The sequence below is a fragment of the Aulonocara stuartgranti genome (assembly GCF_965226115.1).
Source record: "Aulonocara stuartgranti genome assembly, chromosome: 9".
Taxonomy (NCBI): Eukaryota; Metazoa; Chordata; class Actinopteri; order Cichliformes; family Cichlidae; genus Aulonocara; species Aulonocara stuartgranti.
In genome coordinates, this window is record NC_138960.1 from 11,668,077 (window position 1) to 11,691,026 (window position 22,950).

Sequence of the window (22,950 nt, forward strand, 5' to 3'; positions counted from 1 at the left end):
ATTCCCGAGCTCCCCCCCCCCCCCCCCTATATCTGCCATGGCTTTCCTGTGTACTGTCCTAAAGACAGCAGGCTGGTAAACTGAGAGGTGAAGAACAGACACTCCAGTGACATTTTTACTTACACGTGTAGTATGGCATCACGTGCAAGTTGCAAAATAGCCGTACAAAAGATGGGCAACGGATAAAGAGAGGGAGAGTCAGAAAAGTGACGTTTGTAGCACTGCTACTCTATTTATCCTTCCAAATATAGACAGCTTTGTCGAGGATGTTTGTCTGAGGCCATTCAAATGCCTGAATTGTTGTTATTCTTAAAATTGAGCTTTATTGATGTCAATTAACTCAAGTAGATGTGAGAGGGAGAAGATATACCATGTTAAAATGTCCAACTTTACAACAGAAACAAACGTGTTAACAGAACACATTTAATTTTCAAAGCCATTTCTTCCTTTAACATTTCTTTTATTAATCAGCCTTTATATAATTATACATTGATTAGATGTTTTTTTATTAAGTAATAGTTCTTTTGACTGAGCTAACTGTGATACATACACTCATTGGATAACAACTTGGTAACCACAAGTCATTTGGTGAGCCCAGGAGCATAGTGTGCCACATCGACAAAATCTTGCTCATCTTTTATTGAATATGACCAAAAATGAGTGACTGAGTCTATAAACTCACCAGGAAAGTGTTTAAGTCAAGTCAAGGGTCAAGTCAGAGAGACATTTTTCACAGATGTCTATAGGACCAGACTTTTTGCAGACATAGAAAAAGACTTTGTCTTATTTTTGTATATATTTCTCATGTTTGCTATTTATTCCTACTGTCTACTATTTATATTTTATTCTGGCACAGCTGGTGTGGAGCTCCTAGAATTTCGTTGTACATGTGCAATGACCATAAAGTGCAATTCTATTGTATTCTGTTTTATTCTATAACTATCAGCCATGGTTGTAATTAAAAATAACTGTTAAATGTTTAAGGCCCTTTAGGTGCCAGCTTCACTTTTCAGATTAAGAAATCACATCAATGTTTTATACTGTCTGTGCTGAAAACTCCACCCTCCCATCTAAACAAAACATAATGTTCTTATGTAAGCCATATATACTTTATGGCACAAGGTTGCTTTCCATGACTGGAATGGAGGCCAAGTGTAAATAGAAAGGTTATCAAAACTGTTTCACAAAGTTCATGTAAATGAAATAGCTTAGACATCATATACATGAACTCTTCACAGACAGAGAAGTAAGAAAACAGCATAAATCTAATGTACTTTTGTTTACCTGATAGGTTTTATAGGACTGAGCAAGGCACATTTTTGTGAAATGTTTGATGTTAAGAGACAGCAAGACTTTCAAAGTTGTCTGTCTGGTCAAACTCTGTAACCAGGCAACACGGGTCTTGTGAGGGAGGTAACCAAGAACTAAGAGTCTTGTTTCTCTGCAGAGATGAAAAAAGACTTTAACAAAAACAAGCATCAATGCAGAAATTCATCAATCAGGCCTTCATTGTTCTGTGAACAGATAAAAAAAAGAACATACATATGGCAGTTCTTTGGTCGTTTTGCTGTTGGAAGTAAAATATTGTTTCAGTGGCAGGGGCCTTGAAAAAAAGTCAAGTATAATTTTGTCTTAAATAAAAGAGTATTCCAAAGTACACCTTATCTCAGCTTTAACAAAAACAGTTAATTTAGTATTTTCGAAAGCATCGGACAAAAGTATTGCAGCCTCCAGAGTAAGTCTGCCACTATCTCATGCACAGCCCATGTTTTATTGATCATGTGGTGGTACGCTTTGTGACAAATGCCCTGTGTGAGTTCTCTGGATACAGAAAGACTTCAGTGCTCAGTTGACTGTTTAATATTGCATTGTGATCAACCGTTTTTCAGCCACCATGATTCAAGGGACCAGCCACAATTCTGGTTAAGTTGTGAATTAATCTATTCTGCTGCCCTCAGACATGAATGCAAAATCCCATCAGTATGTGAAGTCAACTTTGTATCCATTTTCCTATTGTGGTTGTGAGAGGTCCATATGTCAAAACAACACTGCTTTCTGAAATTGGTAACACATTACAATTTTCATCATTATTAAATTGCTAACTGAATTCAGCTTTAGCAGATAATTACATTACTGTTAGGAAACATCCATCCATCCATCTTCATCCGCTTTGTCCGGGGCCGGGTCGCGGGGGCAGCAGCCTAAGCAACTGTTAGGAAACAATGGAATGATAATGTTATTTACCAATGTTTAGTCATTTAGCTTTGTTGATACATTATAACAAATAGAACTCCTACCCACTGGGTAACCTTAAATTAGTAAGTTCTTCAGTGGCACGCAATGTCAAGTTAAGTCAAGTTAAGTTTATTTATATAACAGGTTTAAAACAACCTCCATTGACCAACATGCTGTACAAGTTATACAAAATATACACTATATAATATCCATCCATCGATTCGGGTCCGCTTATCCTTTTCAGGGTCGCTGGAGCCTATCCCAGCCGTCATAGAGCGAGAGATGGGGTACACCCTGGACAGGTCGCCAGTCTGTCGCAGGGCCAACACACAGAGACAGACAACCACTTACACTCACATTCACTCGCTCATTCACACCTATGGGCAATTTGGATTAACCAATTAACCTATCCCCACTAAGTGCATGTCTTTGGACAGTGGGAGGAAGCCGGAGTACCCGGAGACAACACGCAAACACGGGGAGAACATACAAACTCCACACAGAAAGACCCCGGCCTGATGTTGGAATTGAACTCAGGACCTTCTTGCTGTGCGGCAACAGTGCTAACCACCGTGCCACCGTGCTGCCCACTATATAATACAAAACTTAAATTAATAATAAATATACACTAAAAATTAAATAAAACAAGTAAATAGGACAGTGATTTCGTAATAAAAACACAGGGTATTCTGCTCAACTACACACGAAAACACACAAGAACAACTAGTTTTTGAAAACTGTTTTGAAATGATTGCAAAACTGGGCAGCTCCTATGTGAAAAGTTGCTCCAAAGATTAGAAGCTGCCACTGAAAAGGCTCTATCGACTGTGCTTTTAAACCTGGATATCAGAATCTCCATTATCAGCTGTTTCATAGATCTCTGAAAAAATGTTTTGTTAAGTAAGGTGACACCAAACCACTGAGACTGTTAAAAGCGGACAATAAAATTTTAAAGAGAATCCTGAAATGGACTAGAAGGCAGTGTAAGGAGGCCAGTTTACTTGTAATGTGATTGCACCATTTCTTTTGCGTCTAAAGGCGAGCTGCTGCATTTTGAATATCTTGCAGGTGATGAAGTAAGGACTGATCAGAGTCAGAGTTACAACAGTCTATATAAGTTGAAAACAAACACTATTGTGACGGTGATGTACACTGTTTTGCTGGTATATATGTATCGATCTATCAATCGTTTGTTGTAAGATTCAGTTAATTATTTTTTTAAAAGTGAGACATTTTAAATGAGAATAAGAAAGAAAAGTATTTCTTTGTGCCCCCCTTTACCTGTTAATGCCCTACCTGCCCCCCTGGCAAAACTTTGCTAGATCCGCCCCTGCACAGTTACCAGCTGTCAGCTACGTAGAAAAAGGATCCTGGTTTTATTTGTCTCTCAGAAACAGTTCATAACTTCCCTTCAACTCATTCATGTCACCTAAAAGGTAAACCTATTTCTCCATCACCTGTTCAGTTCTGATGATCCAGTAAGGACATCTCCTGGTTTCATCTTCATGTTTCCCTCTCACCAGATAACCAAACCATATCATGACCAGCAGCTTTTACAGCTGTGGCTCCAGCAAACATCAGCTGATACTAGAAAGTAATATTAAAAAAATTCTAACAACAGCTGATCAAGCTTGAACGTGCTGCTGCTGTTTAATGCGACATCCGCTGGTTTCCTCTTTCTGGCGCAAAGTAGGCGATAAATAAACAAGAGAGAAAAGCCGATCAGCTGATCATTGATCAGTTTCATGATTGAAGTAGAAACAGGAGAGGGAGGGGGAGAGAATTATTTATACCTTTTTTTCATCCAAATAAAAGTCTCACTTTTTGTTAGCATCCATCAGCTCTGTGCGTCTGCTTTTGGGTGCACACTCTCCTCACTCCCCGCCGTCTGCCTCTCTAGACGTGACAGAAGTATAACCTAAAAACAAACAAACAAACATTGTTATTGTAATGTGTAGGCAGTATTTTCATTGAGTCAAATGGCAATTGATAACAATGTAATTCAAGCAATTACTAATAAATTGCCTTCAAAATATACATTATTTGATTCTATTCAGAAACAGTTTTATCAATCCTGAAAAACTGTGTCGTGTCCTGTGATGAAATGGGGTTTGACTTAGGTGAGTTATGGTCATATTTCTTCTCTGCTAAGTTAATCTCTCTCGGCGGATGAGAGGATAGTCAGGGCAGAAACATTTTAATTTGGAGATGGTACAGTAGCAACATTGTTTTAATGTTTTCAGGGCTTTACAGGAAAATCTTCCTCTAAGCTTCAGCCACAAAACAAAGCTATTCCTTTGATTTTGAATTACAGTAAAAGCCTTCTTCCTGTATCCCACTTTGAAGACGATTACATTTTGTCATCCTGATCAGACATGTCACCCATTCACATTATTTAAAGGTACCTCGGACAACCCTGGAGGTCTTTCAAGGTCACATTTCACTTATTCTGTATGTATCTGAATATTTGGCATCAAAGGCCATAAGCTGTATATTTGGAACTATTTGACTGGTGACCTTTTTGTGTAATATTCGCACATCAAACTGATGTCAGTGAAGTCATGTCAAAGGGTTTGGGTTTTTTTCCAAAGCTACATACTATTAATACTACTTTTCTCTGACTTTTCTAGTAGCTCTCTCCTTATCCGACCTTCTATAATTAGATCAAGCCCTTATTGTGAACCATAGGTACACAGTGGCCCACATGTTACTCCGACCAATCAGCCCCAAACGTCCAATATAATCTTCCCACCTTTGATCATGATTTCCTCCTAATCCGGTTGAAGGTGTTAGGTGAAGACAGCCAGCGGCAATATGTCTGCTCAAGGTAGGATACCCGCATCTTCTTGTGAAGAAACAGCGTTAATTGCCTCTATTCATACACGAAAACTAACCTAAGTGACCAAAGTGAAAGTTACATCTCTCGTTGGATGAATCAGCACCACAGATGATCAAGTTCCTATTGATGTAGGCTGGGAGGCACAGCTGGAGAGGCGGTGGGAGGTCAGGCTGCATCATTTCTATTCAAACTTCATTATAACTGATTAAAGTGACTTTGCAACACTGCATCATCTGGCCACATTAGATGACTGGATTAGCAGAAGGGATATTTTTACTCATTAGAGTTTTACACAGACTGTGCTTATAATCCTCACAGCATCCATTTGACACATGAAAACACACAGACTTAAATGCACACACATCCAAACCACTGTCAACTGCCATCGCATACAAAGTTCTAACCATTTGTTCTCTATTGGTTAAACTAATAACAGTAACATAATAAAAACCAGCATTGGAGTTTTATTGTGAAGCACTTTGATGTACACTAGTCTTTTAAATGTGCTATGGAAATAAACGTTGACTTGACTTGACTAATGACAGTAACATGAGAAATCATTTAAAATACTTTGTGAAACTGTTACAAAACCTTAACCCTACAGGACTGATATGATCTCTAAGGATAAATGAGCAGATAAACAGATGGAAAAAAAAAATAAATAAATAAATAAATAAATATATATATATATATATATATATATATATATATATATATATATATATATATATATATATATATATATATATATATCTGCCCTCATGATTGTGTTATGTACTTGTACTTGTTCTATTTTTTCCTCTGATCCTGATCTTTTCCACTTGCTGTTCCACATGCTGTATGAGTGTAAAACATGTGCCCTCAAACTCCCTGCTGTCAGTTAGCCTTGTTTCTGGCTTCTTCTCAGCTGTTGCCTTTGAGACTCCACGCAAACAAGTTGGCCCCTACTAATACAACGTCTTACACAAGTATCAGTCCCAACCATATCTGACTTTTAGAGTAGCATATATTTTCAAAAACATCCAGTTTAAGAGCAAAATGGAGATAGAGATCAGCTCACAACTGTTGCCGTAAGTTTTACACACTTTAGAACACCTACTGACTCTGTTTTAAACACCCGTCTGTTCAAAAACCTCAGAAAAAAGTACGAACTGCTGACATGGCTGATTGTAGCAGGCTATTGAATTCTCCACGAAGCTAGAGAAGGTGTTCTACATGTCCACTATGTAAACCTTCGACTTGCATTGGCTGACATAAACTAGAAAGCAATGACTCTCACCTGGTGTCACAATCACATGCATGTAAGGCTAATTTTATTCAGGCTGCCCTATTAGAAAGAAATGGCAGTTTTGTGTGTGTGTGTCAAAGTTTGCTAATCTCTGAATAATAGATTGGATTTTATTTTATGGATACTAAATCAAGAAATCAATCTTCATAAGAATACTGAGGCTCAACATATCAAAACTAATAATGCACTAATAATGAACAGCTGTACTTTTAACATACTAATTGAAAACACTGAATTTAGTAAACCGTGAAAGTTTTGGAGGTAACATCCTCATATTATTCCTAAAGCCACTGAGGAGTCATTTTATACCATTCCCGTCTAAAAAACTCTTTAATACAGGGTTCTTGATTGATTAGCCCTCTTGTGGTTATCCCATAGCAACTAAACTCATTTTAGCTGACTAAAGACTGCAAGGTTTCCAGTCCCTGAGATAGCAAATAACCCGTAAACCATCATCCTCCCTCCACACACAGCTGAAATTATCTTTTGGAATTGGTGTGTGGTATCTTTTCTTTCCTTCAAATTGAGAATTTCTGTCATGGAGTTTCTGCTTGTACCTCATATGGCCATGGAATATTGGGAGAATATTTTGGTGAGATTAGTGAGTTTTTTTCATGGTATCATCAAGTTTTTATTCAATGCTTTTCTTAGAGTGGGCTCAAAAAAACAAACAAACAAAAGAAAAGAAAAACGAGGTTATCGAGCTCTGCAATTATATTACCATTCACCTTGAGCTCTTTTTCAGCTCTTTTAGTTCTGCACAATTTCTCCTATGGAGACGGCCAAAAGTAATGTATTATCCCCATTTTTGTTATCATGAACTAATGAATAGTCAGCTATGAATGACTAATAAATTACAGCTTGGGAAAGCTCTAGTCTAAAGCCTTCATAAAGGCCTTAAATGGGACCACACTGACCTCTGGTCTCCGAGGACATTTTAGCACTCTTTTTCCAGGTGAAAAGCTTTTTATACTACCGAATTTTACTCAGCTCATCAGGAAGAGACAGATTCTAGACTAGTCTAGTCTTGAATTTCAATATGCTGAATGACTATGTTTTATTATTTTTTGTATTTAGATATACCCTAAATTTACATGCAACAACTGACTTCAGTTCAGTAAGTTTTAGTAGCACAGAGGACATTTGCGTCTTCCAGCCTGAATTTTAAATGTTTATTCATTTACTCAATGCGTTCAATAAAGACTTGAAAAGTACAACTGTTTGTGTGTTTTCACTTTAATCAAATCGTGTTTGCTTGTAGTTGTGACTTCGATGGAGATCCGACATAATTCAATGAGTAGTCAGCACAGATTTCAGAGACTTCTTGTATCTGAATAATGTGAAATTTAGGAAGTTAGTGTTTCTCTGTCCACCTGCCTTTACTGCTTTTCAAAACGCCAGTGAGTCATTGTCAGAAATCAACATATATTATTGTCAGTTGCTCTCACGGCTAATGAGTAATTAACACTAATGATAGCAATCAGACTTAGCACAATTCTGGCATCAAGATCTCCATAATAATCACTTGTCTTGACCTTATTGCTATTTCTGGTGCAGCAAGCCACTGGCAACTTTTCCCCAAGAGCACAATATATGGTATAACATTTGATTAAAAAATACATTAAGAGTTTATTTAAGTCAATTTTTACACATATATTATCTCCCTGGGCTGCAAGGTAACTGGACAATATAACATATTCATAATTATGCCAATTATTTGTAATACTTTGATGCATAATGTTTGAAAATAATTGCTACTGTTTGAAAATTGTCTTACAAAGCAATCTGTTGCACTCAATGACCACCTGCAATCTAAAACCCATGGACACCAAATGCTGTATTTCCTCCCTTGAGATGCTCTGCTAGGTCTGTACTGTAGTGTTTGTGTTTGTTTGTGGGTCTCTCTGTCTTCAGTTTTGTGTTACAGTGAGTTAACTAAAAGCATGGTCTAAACTGAAAAGCAGGAGACTGATATTGCTAATATTCAGTTTCATTGTCTAGAGAAATTCTTTGGTTGCTCTTATATTATGCTTTATGTCAGTATCGATTTGCACTGTGTATCGCCATCTAATCTTTTTTGTAGTATTTGGCTTAATTTGAGAAGAGAGTGTAGTCCTGTACACTTCAGAATTCATTGTGCTATTTGTATTAGCAGTCACATCATCAATAAACACTAGTGCCCTGATCCCATTGGCAGCCGTGCATGCCAATGCCATAGCGCTGTCTCCATGTCTGGCAGATGATGCGGTATGCTTCAGATAATGAGCCGTTCCTTTCCTTTTCCATATTTTTCTCCTCCAGTCATTCTAGTACAAGTTAATCTTGGTTTGAACTGTCCAAGATTATGTATTTATTTATTTGGATGTCTTCTAACAAAGTCTAATCTGGCCTTGCTGCTCTTGAGTACAACCTGCATTTACAGTCAAGGCATCTCCTGAGACTTTGACAATGATAACGTCTTCAAGAGCAATGAGTAATGTTTGGGCGTGGTGAACCTGTGAGCAGTTTGGCAAGGAAATAGATGCCGCTTTATGGAGGGAATTGTGATGCTCTGGAACCCGAAGGCATGGATATGAAGCTGGAAACTGTTGCAATGTCGAATGACAAGAAGGGCAGGTTGGAGTTTTGATGCAATGAACAGAAGCTTGCTACGAGGCTATTTAAAATCGCTTCTTGGGAGATGCTGATAAGTTCTGCGATGCTGGGGTTTAGATCTCGAACGTCGTGGCTGAAAATGAAGGAAAGGGGTTTGGAGCTGCCTCTGCGTGGGGAACCAAGGCTCTGAATGTCTGGAGGGAGAGATGAGACAGGAAGTCGGCAATGGAATTGAAGTGGCCTGGAATGTGTTCCGCTCTGAATAGGAACTGATGGGTGACTGATACTGATGTTGATAATGTCGACTACAGCGAAGTTGTCGGACCAAATGAGGATAGATTTTTTTTGACCATTCGTGGCCCCACAGTAAGGCTGCGATGAGTACCGGGTAAATTTCGTAAACAGCTGATGAAGGCAGGAACTGATCGTGGATATATTTACGGAACTCGGGTGGCCAAGCTGAAGAGAACCACCCTCGGCCATAATAGCCCCCAAAGCCGGCAGAAGGGGCGGCATCTGTGAAGAGCTGAACACCATCGGGGTGGGACAGCCGATCATTGTAGAAGAAGGTGATGCCGTTCCAGTTGGCGAGCAGAAGTTGCCAGAGACGCAGTTCGGCCCTGGAAGAGCTGTCCAGCGTGATGGAGTCGAGGAGTGACGGTTTAGATGCAGCGAGTGAAAGCAAGTGAGAGATGAAGGAGCGGCCTTGAGGGATGATGCGTAGAGCGAAGTTTAAGTGTCCCAACAGGGAGAGCAGCTGTCATTTAGAGCAAGTGGGAGCAAGGAGAAAGCTTTGGAGGAGAAGGGTGATGTGATTGAGCTTTTCGGTGGGCAGGGAGGCCTGGAAACGTTCACTGTCGAGGGTTATCCCGAGGAACTCCAGGGATGTCGAAGGTCCCTCTGTTTTCTCTTCCGACAAAGGAAGGCCAAGTTCGGAGAAGACTAACCTCAGAGTGGATAACCCGTGAGCTGGTGGTGACGTGTGAGGGGAGATGAATAGGAAGTGTTCGAGGAGGTGAACCAAAAAAGGCAGCATATGGTTGTTAGAGAGGATCCAACATAGAGCTTCGGAGAGTGAATCAAACAGCTTGGGGCTGCTTTTGCAACCGAAGGTCAGTCTGACGGCGAAATAGTAGGTATCCCTCCACTTGACTCCGAACAGGTGCCAGAAGTCAGGGTGAATCGGCAAGACCTTGAAGGCCCTTGTGATGTCAGCTTTAGAGAGCCATGCGCCTCTGCCGGCGAGTTTAATGAGAGAGATGGCATGGTTCACTGTTGAGTACTTGAGAGAGTAGTCGTCGCTGGGAATGAGGCTATTTATGCTTGGAATCTGACTGCTATGGGAAGCAGAAAGATCGATGATTATGCGATTTTTTCCTGAATATTTCCTGGTGGCGATGCCCAGAGGGTTGATGCAAAAGAGAGGGAAGGGAGGTTCGGGGAAGGGTCCGATCATGAAACCCTCCCTGACTTCCTTGGCGAGCAGGCTGTCGACGGTTTCTGGGTCTTTGAGTGCTGACTGCAGGTTATTGCAAGTGCAAGAAACCAAAGGCTGGGCGATGATCCCTGGGTGGAAGCCCTCCGAGAAACCTTTTATTAAGAAGTTGACGAAGTCTGGGTTAGGGTGATTTTGTAAGGCGACTTTTAGTGCTGGAATGTGGATGGGTGTGGAGGCTGACGGAGCTAGCCATGGCTTGGTGGGGTTGTGGGGGCATGCGGGGCGGGAATGGTTACCGCCGCAAAAGGAGCAGCAGTGAAGAGAGCGGCGTTGAGACAAGGAACAGCTGGAGTCGTTGAAGTTATTGCAAATGGTACGGCCTCCAAGGTGCTTGATGGGCCTGCCCCGCCTGTCTGAATCGTGAGGCAAAGGCATGCTGGGGGTGAAGATTGTGGGTTTAGAAGGTTCTGGTACGGGATCTGGGGTCAAGCGGGAGGGAACGGAAGGACGGCACAAGGGCTGTGAATCTTTTGGGCTGGGACTATGCAGGCGGAAGCGGGATGTGGCGGGGCGCCGCACAACTTGCAGGAGATGGAAGAACGGGCAGTGAAGATGTGGCAGTAGATTTCCTGATCGAGACTGCCCCAGAAGGTGTCTTGGTTAAATTGCTGAAGGCGAGCAGCTGCCTGAGAAGCTCTCTGTATAACGAGAAGGCTAGAGCAATCTCGACCGGGGTGAGCTCTTTCAACTGAGAAGGGGCTGCACCATGTATAATAATGGGACCATCGTGGCCATCTAGCACCCTAGGAAGAGCAGGTTGCGTGGGAGGAGGAAGAATGAGCTGGCGAAGGTTAGCAGATACAGGAGAAGGCTTTGGGGCCAGTGGGTTGGGAGGAGGAATTGCTGTGGCCATCGAAAACTGGGTGGTGTTAGCTTGGAGAAATGGAGCCTGGGCGAAAAGGCTAGGCCAGGTGCAGCTCTGAACTTCACCGATGGGAGAAGGAAAAGCTGCTGGGTAGGAGGTAGGAGCAGTCGGACGGCTGGTTGTAGGAATGTTAGCTGAAATACAGTGGGAAGTAGCGGAGGTGAGAGGACCTGGCAACGCTGTGCAGGTGTTAGCTGTGGCATTTAAAAGAGGAGGAATGAGTGGCTGAGAACCCAGCATCCCGGTGCTGACGTTACTTGTGGTGTTTAGCAGAGGAGGAAAAGGTGGCTGAAAACTTGGCATCCCGGTGCCGAGGTTGGTGGCAGAGTTTAGCAATGGAGGAATGTGTGGCTGAGGGCCTGGCAACTCGGTGCTGAGAGGGTTTGTTGGGGCAAGCTGCGAAGGGGGGGATAGGGGCACGCAGAACTGGCAACCCTAGACGAGTGTCACGCTGAGTGGGAGGAGCAGCTGAGGAGGGAGCATGCAGAGTGGTGGCGAGCTGCGGCTGTAGCTGGCTGGGTGAGGCTGAAAGGAGCGAGGAAGCGTTGTTAATGGAAGCGCTAGCTTCGTTTGTGTCCGGAAGAGAATTAACTGCGTTCGGTGAATGACTATGAAGTTAAGAAGAAACTGAATAATGTAGCCTTGCTATCGGATCGACGAAAGTGAATGCCCCTCTCTTTCAGGGCTCGTTGGAGACGGGCGACAGTAAAGTCGGTGATATTCGTGGGCAAAGAAGCTTCGGGAGACCTCACCAGAGCGTGGGAACGGCGGCGCGACGGGGAATTCATGGTGATGAGCCGAAGGGTGAGTAGGAATCAAGCTCCTAGAATTTGTGAGGTGTCTGACGACGAGGAGTGTTCGCATGAAAATGAGAACAGCGGGTATTGGAGAAGGGGAGCTTTTATAGGCTGAGGCCAGAGGGGGCATGAAGGGGGAGTGGTCCCACTCCTGAAATTCAGATGATATCTCCACTTAACTGTTAATCATACATGTTGTGGCTGATTCCCCTGCTTATTTCATTAAAATATTTTTATCTCACTTTTAATTTAAGGAGTGATTTTGGATTAGGTTTTCTATGTGTTCCACCAAAATAGTTCTGGAATACTACATCAACCTTGTGTATGCTAACATTGCAGGTTATTTAATAAAAACATTTTAACTGTCATAAAACCAGAATCTGTGATAAAACTAACATTTGGCCACTGTAACAGTCCCATAAATATGGAACTGGTTTTGACCACTGGTAGGACCAGTTTTTGCATATTTAAATTTTGTCACTGGATTTAAATCATAGCTAAGGATTTAGATTAAGATATATCCCATAGAGGTAGTAATCTATTACCACATAACAGGCAAAAACCTCATTCTCAACTATTACCGCCACTTAAGCCAGACAGTCTGGGACAGCAACCTCAGCATGGCAAGCTTGAGAAGGGGATCATCACAGTGTGCACCATGTTTGTAATACTTTTCTCCCTTGCCATAAACATGGTGGTAAAGGCTGCTGAGGTTGAGTGTAGAGGATCCTTTACCAGGACCCAGTGGTGACAACAACATGTGTCCCAGGACGTAGGTGGATTCTGAAGGGCCTCAAGGAGCTAATTACCTGGGCCTGCATGAGCTTCAAACCATTAAAGTCAAGATTTCTGGTGCTAAAGAAAGGCAAAACCTCCCACAAGTTCTGCTTCACACTTGGTAGCGTGCATCCAATCATAGAAAAACTGGTAAAGAGCCACGGGAAGGTACTCAACTGCAATCTGAGGGACACATCATCCATCTGAGTCACTAACCAAGATCTGGAAACCTGGCTAACTCTATTCAATAAATCAGGCCTACCTAGTAGGTTTAAGGCCTGGCTGTACCAAAATGCTATCCTCCTGAGAATTCTATGGCCTCTTTTAGTCTACAAGATCTCTACAGTTGTGGGCTTCAAGAGAAGAGTGAGCAGGTTTCTGGGACTGCCATAGAGCCTAACTAACATTGCCTTGTATGGATAGTGCAACAAAGTGAAGCTTCCCCTCAGCAGCCCGAATGAAGAGTTCAGGATGGCCCTGACAAGGGAGGTACTAAAGTACCAGGAATCTTCTGACTAAAAACTGTTCCAGGCAGACATCAAAGTCAGGACAGGCTATATGTGGAAGGCAGCAGAGGCTGTGATGCTGCGGAGTCATGGCTGATGCACCAAATCTTAATGGGAGTGGTAGCTCAAGGAAGAGCAGGTATTGGCACAAGTACATCACCTTGCTACAACAAGACACAAGGGGGTTTCCAGGTGTGTGCACCAGTGGAAAATGAGCAAATCAGCAGGGCAGTTGCAATGCGAAAGCAGGGAGCCTGGGCAAGATGGGAGCAAGCAGTGGAAGACAAGGTCTCATAGACTGCACTGTGGAAGGCTGTGCCCCAGCGCATCAAATCCTTTATCCAGGCTGTCTACGATGTTCTACCAAGGCCATTCAATTTGTTCTGCTGGGGGAAAGTGGAGTCAGGAGCTTGCCAGCTGTGCTCAGAGACAGGGACTCTTGATCACATCCTCAGCTGCTGTTTGAAAGCCCCGGGTGTGGGATGCTACCACTGGCACCATGACCAATCTTGAAGGCGAACGCAAACACAATGTGTAGTGGCATTAGCCACTCCAATTGCCTCCACCCAGAGAAGAAGACCATTGCCTTTGTCAGGGCTGATGGAAAAACTTGGCAGCAGCATTCCTTCCAGCCTGCTAGCAATGGCACAAGACTGGTAACTGAAAGTTAACCTGAAGACCATTAGCAGAAAAACGTTAAGGCCAGACATGGTACTGAGTTCAGCATTTAGAACTCATGAACTCATTTAGAACTCAGTGATGAGTACTGTTAAGTACTGTTAAAGATGGGGATTTTGAAATTCATCATTAAACAAGGGAAAACAAGGGAAACACAAGCAGATTCATTACCATTAAGATGTAAAAAAAACAAAAATGAAATCACACGTAATTTAAAACTGAAGAATTTCAAAATGAAATATCCTGTCAGTTTAAAATATTTACATGAAATATTAGTACTACTTTTTATTAAAACCACTACGTTAGGTTATTTAATTGTTCTTAATTATTGCTAAATATACAATGTATTGTTCATTACCAAAAAAAGCATTACAATCCACAATCCAGTCAAGTTTAATTGTAATTAAAGTTCAACCTTTGGATAGACAAGACTGCAAGTCACATTAATGGCTCAAAAAAGTGTCTTGCTGTGTCTGCCTAGAGGTTGTCTTTGTCCTGGTCTCACTGCATCTCATTTCGACCTCTGTCAGAATGTTTTATCACTCTCTCATCATTCATCATGGCCACCTTTAAATTCTCTTCTCTCCTCATTATGTTTCACAAAGGACTATTAAAACACAGAAATAGTGATGCAACATTTCTACGATCTTTCTCAAGGACTTTTTACCAGTCCTTACTTCCTCCTTATTCCACTTCCCAGTGCCACAGAAGTACCACAGCCTTCTATCAAGGTACACACACACGCACACACAGACACACATGCACATCACTAGACAAAGCCCCACACATGGCTGCTTGAATAAAGTGTGAAACAATATTCAGAGCTTTCTCCATTACTTTATTTTAGGTGCACACTCCCAGAACAGTTCCACTGGTGCGCTGGGTCAACCTCTTTTACTCAGCTAGCCATCCTGTGACATTTCCCTGCCTTACTAATGAGACAGGCTTGGCGAGGAAGGCCTGTGCTGACACCAGCAACCTGGCAGAGTTTGGCCCCTGGGGCCTTTCACTGGGTCTTTATTCCCATTTATCCCTGTGAAATATTCTGCTGCTGTTTTATTACATAAAACTAAAAGTCCTCACTGCTCTCACTGCAGGTTACTGGAAGAATGATTAAAAATCAACACAAAAATCAGCAATAAAGATCTGTTGGAGACCTACAAAATGAATAATTTAGTAAAACCTTAGGTCTTTTTAAAAAAAATCAACATGTCTCTATTGATTTTATGTTAGTTGAAGACTGAATACATTTTACTAGTATAACGCCTCTTAGCTCTGAAAACTTAGTGAGTGTTAGCAGTTTTCATATTTCTAAATAGGAGTTGACTTTAGCAACTAAGACAATCTGTGGATGAGCTGAGAGTGTTGAGAGGGTTGTTATTGTGGTATAAAGACTTGGGTGTTTGATGTCGACTGTAGCTACACTTCACCTCCACGGGCATCACTAAACAACAAATGGACATACATTGATGAAATTTAAGATAATTTTGAATAATATATACTTCCTCTCTGTTCTGTTTGGTTACAATGCAAAATACTACCGAGTGGATGTATATCATGCAAGAATCTTTTCTCTGGTGATAATTAGACAGCTCAGAATGTCTTGACTCTTATATTGTGTGTGAAGTATAATTAGAAATCTTTGTGTGGTTCTGCCTTTCACCCACTGGATGGTGAAGACATTTTCTTTTATAATTTATATTTCTGGCACAACTCAGAAAATCTGTACTGAAGGAAATGCAGAGACCTTAAAAACATCTGCATTTGGTGCATTGTATCCTGACATGGAATAAAACCCTTGTAGCTCCATGCCCTCCTGGGTTTTAATTGCACCTTAGAACACATATGCATCAACACTACAATGAGCGGGTGGAGGGAGGTTTGGAGTCTTCTCCCACCCCCATTCTCTGCGGCCTGCTGGAGCGGGAGGGCTAGTAGGAGGAGTTGGCCGTCCGACTGCGGTCTGGGGTGTGGGGCCTCCCTGCTGCTGCGGAGTCGGGGTGGTCTGCCTCTCCCCACCGCAGGGAAAAGGGTAACACCACCTGGGTCTGGGTGCAATTCCCCCCTCCAGGGGCAAGGGTACCTAGACCCGGTTTGTAGAGTACGCTTGGGGAGTGTGATTGTGTGTACAGCGTCTCTTTATGTCTGTCTCCACGTTGGTTGAGTGTGGAGTGAGTGCATATGAGAGCATGAGGGTGGGAATGGATGTTTGTGTCTGTGTGTGCCTGTATGTCTGTGTCTATATGTCAGGTTGGGTATCAGACGCCACCTCTCTGGGGACACCTCAGGCCCTCCAAGGTTTGGAGGCCTATCTCCACCCACCACCACTTCCCCTGCCGGTGGCGGACTCCCTCAGGTGTCGGTGTGTTGGTGGTTCTTTGTATCTGGGGGTGGGCGTCCGGGTACACACCGGCTCACTCCTTGGCGGCCGCTTGTCGGGGCCTGGGGCCTGGGGCTCGCTCGGGCCCCTTTGGAGGTGGGGTGCCCCCGGCCTCTCGGCCTGGGGCTCGGTCACTCAGGCGCAGCTGGGGGCCGGCGGAGCTCACGGGCGCGTCACTGCAACTCCCCCTGACTTCTGCTCCGCGGCTGCTGGGCGAGCCCTCATCTGGGACTCTCCTCAGCTCTTACTGGAACAGTGGCGCGGCTGCCCCTCTGTTGGTCTTCCTTGGTCTCTTGTGTTCTGGGGGCCTCTGGATGTCTGGAGTTTTGATCTCCTCCATACCCGCTTCACACCCTGGAGGACAGGGCTGTGGCCCCCCCACACTCCCTAGCAGATCATTACATGGAGAAACCTTTGGAATGCAAGCATGCTGATCCACACAGGTATGCACACATGGGTATTCACAGACGCGGACTAAAGCTTTCTTGGCTGCTACCTCAAAGCACACTGTGCGCTGTCTATCTTGCGTGCTGCACAATATCGTTTATTATTTAGTAAATATTGATATCTATGGCTAGCTAGTTTATTGTGATGGTGCTTTGTTTTCTCTATTATTATGTTGCTCTTTGTTGTTTGCTGTCTCCTCTGTTTGTTTTTTTTGTTTGTTTGTTTTTTTTTTCTCCATACAGGTGACCCAGGAGTTCTTTTTTTTTTTTTTCTCTCTCTCTCTTCCCCCCCCTTCTCACCGTCTCTTCTCCCCTTTGGTTTTCTTTCTTTCTCTCCCCCTCTTTCTCTCATTCATTCCCCCTGTCCTATTTATTTAAAAAAAAAAAAAAAAAAAAATGACAAAGGATGAACTGAAGCTCTGCCATCACGTAATGTCGCATACTGCTGTTTCTGATGTCATTTAAAAAAGAAGGAAAAAAAAAAAAAAAAGGAATAAAACCCTTGTGTTAATAAACAGGATATTCACCATGACCTTGTTATCAGTATCTGAAACCAGGTTGGCATGTCTGCTCCTGATTCTTTGCTTTATTTAGGACATTTTGTGAAGTCTAAAAGCATTTCTGCACCTGGTGTTCTGACATTGCCTGCTCAGGGCAATACATTTTCCCTGGACACAGTGCAGCCACAGGGAGCCATTTAGAGATTTCTGGTCTCTCTCTTTCACCTACGTGTGCTGATAGCAACCTGTGTGACTAACATATTTTAACCCTCAATGTTCTCCTGTAACAGTGAGAGTTGCCAGACTTGTTGTGACTCTAATAGAAAGACCGGTAGGTAGGTTTTGACCTCTACCATGCAGTCAGGCCATTCTACCACTTCGGAGGGGGCATGTTCACCGAAAGAAAAGAAAACAGCCCATGGCACTCAAGCAGCAGGATACTTTGGAGTTGAAGCTGTGGATATAAAGGCCACAATTGATTTTTCTCCAGTCTTTCTGTAATTTTCAATTCTCATCTTACTTCATAGCTTTGTTGTGGATCTTTTTAAAGTGCAATGGCCCGTTCTCCTACCATTGTTAATATTTTCAGAAGCAGGTGTGTATGTGTTTAGTCAGTGGATGCAGGTGGTGATGGAGGGCTGGTAGTCTGGTTTCATAAGTGTTTCACCTGTAATTTATTTATTTTTTTATTTTATTTATTTTTTTATTTTTTTATTTTTTGCCTGTCCCGTTTGGCTCTTTTGCCATCAGAATTATTGTCTAAAGGCAAAGAAAAATGCCCAACGGATTTACTTTACCAAATTGACCATCCCACCCTTGCCGTAATGGTCATTTGATTCACCTTTTATTGTTTATTTTATTTTTTATTTTCACTTGCTAGATACGGGACAGACTTGAATGAGGAAAAGAAAAGGGAGAAAGAAAGAGGAAAAAAACTGCAGAGAAGGGCAAAAAACAAAAACCAACAAAATAAGCAGACAAAAATACATATATCAATCACCTGGATCACCTGTTGAGAAAGAAAAAAGAAAACAAGCATTTAACAAGGGATAAACAACATCATGATGATCTATGGGAATATAACAGTAAATACTAAGTGTTAAACATTATTGTGCAGCACGTAAGATCGACAGCGCACAGTGTGCTTTGAGGTAGGAGCCAAAAAGGGTGAAGTTTGTGTGTGTGAGCACCCGTGTGTGAGCATGAACGCGCTTATATTTAAAAGGTTCCTTCATGTAATGATCTGCTAGGTGTGAGGAGCCACAGCCCCGTCCTCCAGGGCATGAAGCGGGTATGGAGGAGATCAAAACTCCAGACATCCAGAGGCCCCCAGAACTCAAGAGACCAAGGAAGACCAACAGAGGGGCAGCCGCGCCACTGTCCCAGAAAGAGCTGAGGAGAGTCTCAGATGAAGGGTCACTCAGCAGCCGCGGAGCAGAAGCCGGGGGGGGGGGGTTGCAGTGTTGTGCCCGTGAGCTCAGCCGGCAGCCAGCTGTGCCAGAGTGACCGTAATTAATTCACCTGCAATTAAGACACTGCAGCTCAGAGAAAGTACACTGAGCTATCTTTGAATATTAATCACCATGGTATTTTTCCTCAGAAACGGTATTGCTTATCTGTGCATAGCTGATTGTGAGTCAGCGTATGATATCTACAAAAAAACCTTTCTTTTTAAAAACTTAATCTGTCCACCATCCAGGTTTTTGTTTGTGTAGGCAGATTGTTAAAAGCAGATTTTGAGGTTCTGGGAAAAAAAAAACTCTGGGAATTGGTCTTCGGCCCTACTCTCCTTCAATCTCTTATTGTTGTCTACCACTGGACTGCTTTCACCATTTGTAGTTGTTATTTTAAAGTCCATCATTGCAGGTCATGGACATCAAGCTTCTTGAAACCCAATGAGAGGATCACTGTTGTGAGAACTGGGTCGTCAGCTTGACCCATTAGACTCCATAGTTTCCAAGCCCAAAAATGGTTTTTAGGTTTTTTCTGTTAATATTCACAAGGTCTGAATTGTGAATCTTGGCACCATGTGCACGCACAGCAAACTGAAAACACCTGCCCTAGCAAGATTTACCACCCAGTGACTTTTCCCACTTCTACAAAATGAAATTTGAGGTGAAGAGCTATTGTTTTGACATAATGTTGGAAATTGAGCATGCACCTAGGCACAAGGACAATGGAGGCAGAAAAGGACTTGCAGATGTTAAAACTTCAAATTACAATTAAACTACATATCTTACAAAGTTCATTTATACCCAGTGCTAACATTATAATGCCGCATTTGCTTTGGACTTTGGATGTTTTTTCAGCTCGTTGTCTGTCGAGGCCTTGAACCTGACCGTTTGCAGATGATTAGCTTTTTTTTTTAATTAAGCCACGTAACTAAGAAAGACTCAAATGTAAAAACAGCACCTAAATAAAGGGATGGATGAGTGTTATGTGTACACATAACAGACACCTTAACAAAGACCTAATTTTAAATAGTCTTTAACCCTTTAAGACCTACCATAGAAGCAAGTCCGGCAGAGCTTACTTTATATTTTTACATGCTGTAGTGCCATTTTTGGGAGCATTTCAAGTTGCTATACATCAATACAACTGTTATAGCCCATATTTTAATAATATGTATGCATTAAGTCCATAGTAACTACATGAATTGCAAAAAAAGTGCAATAAACTACAAAAAAATTTAAAATTAAGATGTTTATCCCTCAAAACTTTAATACAAAAAAGTTCCAAAAAATAGTTTACAACAACAGGAAATTTAATTTGAGTGTCTTCATAGTTTTATTTTAGAGATACACCAATTTTTATATACTGCAGGAAAAACGAAAAACAATCCTATGATGCAAATTTGCAAAGACAACAGCACGTGCATCAAAAAAAACAATTTAAAGCAGTGCAATTCAAGTTCTAAGCATCCCAGAAACTATTCAGAAAAGCATAAAGGAGGAGGAATGGGAGGAATGCTGACCCACATCCACCCATCCACATTAAGGGGACGGCTGTGGAGCGTGTGAGCAGCTTCAAGTTCCTGGGAGTCCACATCTCCGAGGATCTCATCTGGACGACCAACTGCTCCAAGCTGGTCAAGAAGGCTCACCAGCGCCTCTTCTTCTTGAGGACTCTGAGGAAGAACCACCTGTCCTCAGACATCCTGGTGAACTTCTATCGCTGCACCATCGAGAGCATCCTGACCAACTGTATAACAGTCTGGTACAGGAACTGCTCTGCCTCGGACCGGAAGGCGTTGCAGAGGGTCGTGAAAACTGCCCAGCCTGACCTGACCTAAATTACTGGATCGGATATCGGAGAAAAATAAAAAATGTAATCCGATCCATTAAATATCACGAAAGCACCTCACAAAACTTGCAACACGCCGTAACTCACCTCAGAACGTTAGCACGTCGGAGCAGTATGCATCACGTGATAGAGCGGCTGTGGCATGCGGGACCTGTCGGTGGTCTGGATAGCATTTGGAGCTTCGCTAGCAACCTGGCATTTCATCTCCGACAAAGTTATCCCCGAGAGAAGTAAAGCAAGTGTGTAAGTCCATCTCTGAATGTTTGTAAAGCATTCCCACGTTAAGCTTAACAAGCGACTGCCTCTCGCTCTCCGCCTGCTACTTCAATCGTGAAACTGCTTAATGATCAGCTGATCGGCTTTTCTGTCGCGACTCCGTCTCTCTTCTTTGTTTTTGGCCCACTTTGCACCAGAAAGAGGAAACCAGCGGCTGAACAACAGCAGAACGTTTAAGCTTGATAAGCTGTTGTTAGAATTTATTTAATATTTTTTTCTACTCGAGGATCTTTTTCTACGTAGCTGACGGCTGGTAACTGTGCAGGGGCGGATCTAGCAAAGTTTAGCCAGGGGGGCCGATAGGGCATTAACAGGGAAAAGGGGGCACAAAGACATACTTTTCTTTCTTATTCTCATTTAAAATGTCTAGCTTTTAATAAATAATTATCTGACACCCAAAGTTTTAATTTGATGTAAAAGGAATAGAAGTCAATTACTGTATATAGTGACTATTAAGTCTAATATATATACCCTAGTAAGTATAACGCGGTTAAAGGACCAGGGCGCCTGACTGCAGCCTCATAGACAATGAGCTATCAGAATAAGATTCGACTATGGAGCCTGAGGGTGTGAATAAAACACAGGAAACAAAAGTAGAGCTCAAATATATATATATATTATGTTTGTTATGAGAAGTGTATAGACGGATGTACAAAAGAAATAAAAACATATGCATATATATCAAAAACAAAAATAATGTTGACAATACAAAAGGAGGTGGGATGAGGTGTAGTCCAGTATGTGATTTAGTTTAGTTCCATGGACCTGTGATAGGTCATGTGTCAACAATTTGTGATTCAGTCCATAGGTTCACAATTCCTACCGCAACGTAGCGGTGGTCGGGTGGCTCGCCATCTCGCGCTGATCAGGGCTGATCGCGGGAGAACAAAAAAAACCTGACCGTTGAGTCGAGTGTGAGGTAGTGTAAAGATGAATGAATCGGCCGGGTTATTGCACGCTGTCAACTGGCCTGTAGTGCAAAATTTGTCGATATCTGACAAGTACGCCAACCACAGGGACAACAGCAGCCAGAGGAGCAGGGACATGCAGCTGATTGACCCGGAACTTATACAGGATTCATTCCCGCCACAATAAAGGGACTGGCGGAAGTGTGGTCAGAAGTTACCGTGGTTACACTCTCCCCCCCTAATCTCATGGACGTCCTCGTACATGGACTAGGCTGGCAGCGAATGACTGGTTGGCTGAGGTGTGAAGGCATCGTCTCCTCTTCTTCATCATCTTGAAGAGCGAAGGAGAAGACAGAACTTAACCCATGCAGGAAGGTCTGAACGCTCTTTAACAGAGGCTTACCAGGCTTGATGTATTGCAGCCGATCAGGAGGATTCCTGGTGCGGGTTGAATGCCTCAAAGGTGGTTCTGCCTCAGGACTGAGAGGCTCTGATTCAGTAGGTGAGTGTTGTGACAAGTTACTTCTGGATGCTTCCGAATCAGAAGACAGACTTTCTTCATCGTGAGAAGTTTCGACAAGATCAACTGGCTCAAAGCCAGCTTCCACGGTTCCGCTAGCAATAACTTGTTCCTCTTCAGCAGGTACAGGTTCCTCTGAGAGGATAGCATTCTCTTCCTCTGTAGCCAATACTACAGGGACATCGGGCTGGTTGATAAGCGGCACAGGTTGCGGAGTATTGGGTAAGTCGATGGTTGTTGTGAAGGTGACAGGTTCAGCAGAGAAGGGAACAGGTAGGTATGAGATTAGTTCCTCTTCGTCATTGTTATCAGCATCATCAGCACGTACAGGAGACACGAGTAAGACAGGCATTTTCCTCTTCTGCTTAGTAAGCATTTCCTTTTCAGGTGGTAAATACCCACAGGGCAGTAGGAGGTCCCGATGTAAAGTTCTCAGGGGCTTGTCTTGGCCTTCGGGTCGAACTGTATACACAGGAAGAGTGCCGGCTTTCTTCACTACAATGTACACAGATGACTCCCATTTATCTGCAAGCTTGTGT

At 42.6% G+C, this 22,950-nt stretch overlaps 1 long non-coding RNA gene across 2 annotated transcripts; it reads right to left on the minus strand.

Moving 5' to 3' along the window:
* Window positions 1-478: 478 nt before the first annotated feature.
* On the minus strand, window positions 479-21,404 carry LOC309714973. 2 transcript variants are annotated; one of them, XR_014279111.1, is made up of 4 exons: window positions 20,795-21,404; window positions 4,057-4,153; window positions 2,130-2,209; window positions 479-1,441 (listed from the first exon to the last, which is right to left on the minus strand). It is a non-coding gene; the product is annotated as an uncharacterized lncRNA (long non-coding RNA). The 2 variants fall into 2 exon arrangements; XR_014279112.1 differs by having other exon boundaries at window positions 4,029-4,153.
* Window positions 21,405-22,950: the final 1,546 nt, after the last annotated feature.